Raw genomic sequence first — 7,673 nt, forward strand, 5'->3', positions numbered from 1 at the left:
CTATTCAATGAAGTGTTTACATTTGTTTCATGTATTATGTGCCTTGAATGTGTTTGATGTAATGTTTGTGTGAGCACATATGCATGATTATGAGAGGTAGATTACTGTGTAGGGATATCCTAGGATTGTATACCGGGGTGCCTTATGACAGAAGGTTAACCTTGAACAGGACTTTCCAAAGTAATCCATACATGGTGATAAACTTCCATAAGGGATAGCTAATGGCTATTGATGACTAGGAAAGAATTCTTTAATTGGGTGCTCGGTGACAGAGAGTAGTACACTGGAAGTATGTTGGGGCGACCGAGTGACAGTGGGAGAGTCATAACCAGGCTATCTGGTGTCATCCTGAGCTAGTAATCATAGCGTTAGAATATCATGGTTAATTCCAACAAAGCCTAACGAGGTCGAGTTGGTATTTTGGTTAGAATCCCTACAAGGTGGTAGACATTGAGAATAAGGGAACAAACATGAATTAGGGATATCACCTAGTATTGATGTGAAATCGAAGTCCTAAACTTATCCATCTCACCCATAAGTCCCAAGCGAATCTCTCTCTTTCTCTGTCCCACACAACTAACATCTTCAACCAAACTGTTTCCCTCCGAGTCTAGATAACTATCTTAGTGACATCACTATAGCTAATACACAGTCCTTGTGGTTCGATATCTTTTTATTACTTGACGACAACCGTATACTTGCGGTTCACATCAAAGTTGTTGTCACCAAGATTACATCAGTAAATGACTTGACAGATCCTTTAACTAAGGTCCTTCCAGCAAGAACTTTGGATAGACATGTTGAGGGGATGGAAATCAGATGTATGACAACATTTATGGTAGCATAGTCTTTTAGTATAAGTGGGAGATTGTTTGGATGTATACTATAAGCCTAGCTTTTGTATAAACATCTGTCTTGCAATATTTTGAAATGAGAGTCACATTGATCAAATGTCTGCATTTTATATGTTAATGCAGTTGTCCACTTAATTTATATTGTAGATAACATAGTGTGTGGTGCCACACGGAAGATCATGTTATCAGTTCCTTATAAATTATAAATAGTAGCTCACAACCAAGATGGATAGGGACAAACCATTGGAATGGTTGTAGTGTGATTTGGTATTAGTCTATCTTGACTATAAAATTATACTAGTACACTTAATGTGTATTGAGCAGGACCGTTTGAGGTCGTTCGATTTATACTGACTATATAATCGAACTAGACCTCAGTTATTATGGATGTGCATACTCTTAATCCTTATATAATAACAAGCACATATACTTAGTATGTATTTCTTTAATTCATCAAAGGGTGAGATTTATTCGTTAAATCAAAAGACTCGATGAGTTGGGAGATAGTATTATGTATATAGTGTGTTGTTGATTATAGAAGAAATTTGTGTCCTAATATTTAGGCTAATGATGTCCCCTTAAGGATCTCATAAGGATTATCTGTAATGCCCGTAAATTTTCTTATAGATTTAAAAAAAAAGATTCGACATAGCTAGGATTTGAACCATGAACCTTTGGAGTGTTAGATAGCCTTAATACCACCATGCCATAGGATAATTCTTACCTAATATATACCCAGAATATATATAGATTATATAATCTAAGTATGAGAAGATGAAGAGTTGTTTCATCTCCCTAAGTATAAAAGGAGAAATTGTTTCAACTTCCTCATTCTTCCTCTTCTCCATCGAATTCTCCTTCTTCCTCCTCCACTAAAGATTAGGGCTCCTTGTTTTGGGTGTTCTAGAGAGGGGTTTTCAAGGGGATTTCCTCACAAAGGTTTGGTAGATGCAAGAGGATCACTCTAAGGCTAAGTAACGAGTAGAAGATATTCATCTCACAAAAGAACCCTAGTGGTATATTTAGTGAATATAGCTAGAGGATGTAAGTACTCTCACCTGCAGTATAAGTAGATATATATGTTGTTTCCATTACCATGGCTATATCAGATTCATGTATGTTTTTCTAGAAGTAAAATATAAGATCTTAAAGATGCTTCCCATATGAGTTTTTATGGGATTAAGAGCATGTTAAACATAAGATCTTAAAGATACTTCCCATATGAGTTTTGGGACTAAGAGCATGATCAAGTGTTTTGAAATGTTTCCCATATGAGTTTTGGGACTAAGAGCATGTTAAGTGTTTGTTAAATGACAAAGTTAGTATAAGTATAGAATATATATATATATATATATATAAAGAAAGTATTTTACTTTAAAAGTGGCATGTACCAGGCCATTAGACCGGCCACGGGCCCATAGATCGCCCTTAATAAGTTGCCCTAAGAGGTTCGGTGGCTAGCTACCATGAATCCTATTAGGGATGCGCGCAATTGTTACTATGTCGGGCCCAAATAAGGATGTTTACTATTTTGAAGTATATATAGAGTACAAGTTTCCAAGTTAACTACTTCCTTGACTAGAGCAATGTTACAAGCTTAAGTATATCTCATGTTCATGTTTTTACAAGCGAAGCATATTAGAAAATCATGTATTGCAAGTCATATATTTCAAGTTCATGCATTTCTAGTTGAACCATTGTGTTATGTACAAGTATTTCTTGATGCAAAATTTTTCTTACAATACTTATGTCAAGTACAAGCATGTGGTTGCATACAAGTACCCTTATAGCATGTTTCCTTATGATACGTTGTTTTGTGAGATTAGGAAGTACTTACTAAGTATCATTGCTTATAATTTGCATTCCTTATACTGCAGATAAAGGTAAAAGAAGGCTTGAGTAAGAGGTGCAGCAGATGAAGTGCTTGGTGTGTGTGGCGACGGAACCGTGGATTACGATTTTGAACTTGCTAGTGGTTATATTATGTCATGAACTTTTGAAACCTACTAGTGTTAATGTTATGTCATAGATTCAAACTTGATAGTGTTCAAATTACGTCATAGGCCTTTAAACCTGCTAGTGTTTATTCTCTATCATTTAGTTGCTTCCGCCTAATTGCTTCTGCATGTTTAGAGTACGATAGGTTGTGTTATTAGATCTGCACATGATATGAACATAGATTGATGTTATATGCATAAGAATGTTGTGTAATGTGTTAGAAGTATTATGGATTATATTTGGGGTGTAAATATCCAAGTAGCAGCTCAAAAAGACTTGGTTTCAGATTCACCAGTCGATTGGTGTAGCGCTAGTCGACTGGCCATGGCGAGATTGAGCGAATAGAAACTTCAATCGAGTGATCAGTCATGTTGCAGTCGACTGGTGTAGTCGACTGGTCTAGTATCAGTCGACTGGTAACATTAAGCAAAGATACTTTTGGAGTAGTGGTAAGTAATAAAATGCTCTAGTAAGAGGTTTGGGATTCAAACCTTGATTAATGCATATTTATTTATATTGTTTTTAAGAGGAGAAAAAAACTACTTGTCCATAGGTGGTTGGGATATAAGTTTGATGAATCATATCTCCCCTCTATAATAGTTCATGCTTTAGAATTATGCATGTTGATGAACATATTGAATCAAGCTAAAGAAAGTATGATAGTAACGTCTCACTTATTATAGTAAGAAGGGAGGTCGTTACATTATCATGTAAACCCTAGAGGTGGACTTAATTTCACATGATAATAAAGTTGACCTCTATAATAGTTCATGCTCTAGAATTATGCATGTTGATGAACATATTGAATCAAGCTAAAGAAAGTATGATAGTAATGTCTCACTTATTATAGTAAGAAGGGAGGTCGTTACATTATCATGTAAACCCTGTAGGTGGACTTAGTTCCGCATGATAATAAAGTTGAGTAGTACTACTCTCAGAATAAGAAGTTAATTAATTGAGTTGTTAGTAATTTAATTAATTGACAGACATACGATAATTTAAACATAGGGAGATAATGCACTCATAATAAAAAGGAGCTCATATTATAATATGGGATTGGTGCGATAATTCAATAATAACCCTTTAGTAGCATGGGTTATTATTGATGGACTTGAGTTGGGTATTCAGGGAGAACATAGGATACCCAAGCCTATTTGGAGGCCAAAATCAATTCCTCCTTTAGGTCCTGTTGTAGCCTTTGGATAGAACCTAGTATCCACCTAAGAGAATTCTGTAATAATTTTGGTTAGAAAATTCTGTTAAGAATTTTTGAAATTCTATTAAGAATTTTTTATGAAAAATTCTGTTAAGAAATTCTATTAGGAATTTTTGTTTTGAAATTCTGTTAAGAATTCTATTTCTTCCGTAAACAAAATTTTAATATGATTTTTTCATAGAAATTTTGTTAAGAAAATAACAAAACTTAATAAAGAAATTTTGTTAAGAAATTAACGAAATTTTATTAAGAGGTTTTGTTAAGAAAATAACAAAATTTAGTTAAGGAAATTTATTAAGAAACTAACAAAATCTTTTTAATTGATTTTATTAGATTTTTTCTAACTAAATCTGGATAAGAAAAATTTGTTAGATTCTTTCTAAATTTTCTAAGATGATATAGCTATAAAAGGGGAGGTTTGCAAGAGGGAAAAACACATAAAATATTTCCTTTCCACTTGCTAGGGCTGGCGGCAACAAGAAAGTCTTTCTCCCCTTTGTTTTGCTTAGGGTCGGCGCCCCCTTTAGGTCTCCTTCCTTGTTCGCCCAAGCCTCCTCCCCTTCCCCTCTTGCTAGGGTTGGCGCACAAGGTTCTTTCCCTTTGCTAGGGTCGACGGCCAAGAAGAAGAAGGAAAAAGAAGAACAAGGAAGAGAAAAGGAAGAAGAAGAGAAAGTTTTTTCTCTTGCTTGCCATCGGATAGAAGGAAGAAATTTTGGTGGAGTAATCTTGGAGGATCGCTGCCCACACAACGTCTAAGAAGAGGAGGGAATACAGCAGAAGATCAACGGATCTTTGGGTACAGAACTTCTCCTACACAATCTCAAGAAGAAAGGTACAATTTATTTTTTGCTACATAAATTGTTTCTTTCATAAATATGGATCCTGAATACCAACATAAGAGCCCAATGATCTTATGCATTGATCAATCACATGATTGATCGAATATGAGGGTTACTTGAAAAGAATCTATCTCCAAAAAAATTTTGTCTGGCAAGAATTGAACGAAATAGAATTCCAAGACTCCATCAGATGGACCTTTGGGTTCACTGGTGGTGGAAAATTTTCCAACATGTGAATCTTGCTTGGAAGGAAAAATGACCTAGAGGCCTTTTAAGGCAAAGGGGTATAGAGCCAAAGAAGTGTTGAAATTGGTTCATTCTTATTTGTGTGGTCCTATGACTATCCAGGCAAGAAGTGATTTTGAATATTTTATCTCTTTTACAGACGACTATTCGAGATATGGAGACATTTATTTGATGCGCTGCAAGTCTGAGTGCTTTGATAAATTTAAAAAAATACAAAGTTGATGTGGAGAAACATCATAGTAAAAGTATCAAGATACTACGGTCTGATCGTGGTGGAGAGTACCTCTTAGGAGAATTTAGGAGTTACTTATTAGAGGTTGGGATTCAATTCCAATTGTCTGCACCTGGTACACCCCAACAGAACGGTATGGCGGAATGAAGGAATAGGACACTTATGGAAATGGTTAGATTGATGATGAGTTATTCAGAATTACCAAATTTATTTTGGGGATATGGTCTAGAAACGGCAGCGTACATTCTGAACTTAGTACCTTCTAAAGTCAGTACTTTCTACTCCCACAAAATTGTGGACTGGGCGTAAGCCTAGTTTGAAACACATTCAGATTTGGGGTAGTCTAGCACATGTGCTGAAGGGAGATGCTGATAAGTTGGAACCACATACGGAAGTTCGCTTGTCTGTGGATTATCGTAAAGGAACAAAGGGTGGTTTGTTTTATAATCCTAAAGATCAGAAGGTCATTGTTAGCAACAATGCCCGATTTTTAGAAGAGGACTATGTAATGAACCACAAGCGCATGAGTAAGATTGTTCTAGAAGAAATAAGAGGGGATACATCTACTTTAGTACAAACAGTAGAAGATAGAATACCACAAGTAACTGCAACATGTGTCACAAATGATACACAATTACATGTAGTGCCTTGTCGTAGTGGGAGGGTTGTTAGACAACCTGATAAATTCATATTTTTGGGAGAGTCTTCGGACTTAGTCCCTGGTGAACATGAAGCTGATCCCTGGACATATGATGAAGCATTCCAAGATAAAGATGCGGTATCTTGGCAAATTGCAATGAACTTTGAGATATATAATCTACAGATTCTAATTAAGTCTGGGAGCTTGTAGAACCACCAAATGGTTGTAATTCTTTTATCTATTGCTGCTCATATGGATTATGAAGTTTGGTAAATGGATGTCAAGATAGCTTTCCTTAACAGAAGTCTCAAAGAAAACATCTATATGTAGCAACCAGAGGGATTCATAGCAAAGGGCAAAGAGCATCTTATGTGTAAGCTCAATCGGTCTATGGATGAATCTTGTGTATACAAGAAGTGTGACAGAAATATGGTGGTATTTCTTGTACTATACGTAGATGACATTTTGCTCATTGGCAGCAATGTCAAAGTGTTGTCAGACGTAAGGGTATGGTTATCCAAGCAGTTTGATATGAAGGACTTGGAAGAATGTAGACATATTCTTGGGATCAAAGTAATAAGGGATCAAGAAAAGTGTATGGATCTTGTTGCGAAAAACGATCGCAAACGCAGTGGAAAAGTTAAAATAAATTTGATCCCTCTAAGGATCCATGTGTATACATAAAGAAAGTGTTTCTATTGACTACATCTTAGTTAAAAAGTTACCCTTGTAGCGTAGCCCTTTGCAATCCCGACAGCAACTCTTTGATGGCGGATCTCAGCAAGATCAGAATGGTCGCGCCTCTATGGTATCCAACTATATTAAACCAACTCATGTTTGCCCAAGTAATGAGCCTAACTCATTTTAGTCCATTCAATCAACTAATGATTCATTTAGTCAAACTAAGATGATCATATTTCCAAAATAATGTGTTCTTTGTGTGTGACCCAATAGGTTCTTGCTGTAGGATCGGAATACGCGCTAGAGGGGGGGTGAATAGCGCGTATGACTTTTTTCTCGAATCGTTCGTTTAACTATACAAATCACTAAGCAGCGGATTAGACAATAATAAAGGGACACGCGGATTTTTACTTGGTTCCTAACCCCCCAGGGTTAGTACGTCCAAGGCCTATGTACGGGAGGCGCCCGTCCACTAATGGTCTCCTTTCCGAAGTTGTTCGGAGGCGGAGAAACCCGTCTTACAGTCCAATAAATAATGATATTAAGATGAATACAGAAAAGACTAGTAAGAAAAAGTTAACCAAACAATAGCCGCCGATCTGGAAGTCCGAGCGCTCCGCACTCCTCCTGGATCTTCCCCGGTTGCACGTGTCTGGCCTCGATCGTGTTCAGGAACACCAATAATTGAGCAGGGAACTTTTTGGCTTCAATTGAATTGCTTCTGCACGTTCACGGCCTTTTATAATGCTCCTGAGTCGACTCAGATGCCAATCTGGGTCGACTCCAGCTGACGTGGCAGATAAAACTTCATTCTTGTCGTTATCTACTGCTTGAGTCGACTCAAGTGGCATTCTGGGTCGACTCCAGCCTGAATTCGGAAAAACTTAAAAAATCTTTTTTGTAGATCTCTGAAAGAGCTTTCCAACGCATCTGAGTTTGCCTTGTTCTGAGACCCAAGTCAAAAGTT

This window comes from Curcuma longa, chromosome 1 (genome assembly GCF_044706935.1).
Source record: "Curcuma longa cultivar G26 ecotype Majalengka, Jawa Barat chromosome 1, ITB_CL_G26_1.1, whole genome shotgun sequence".
NCBI lineage: Eukaryota > Viridiplantae > Streptophyta > Magnoliopsida > Zingiberales > Zingiberaceae > Curcuma > Curcuma longa.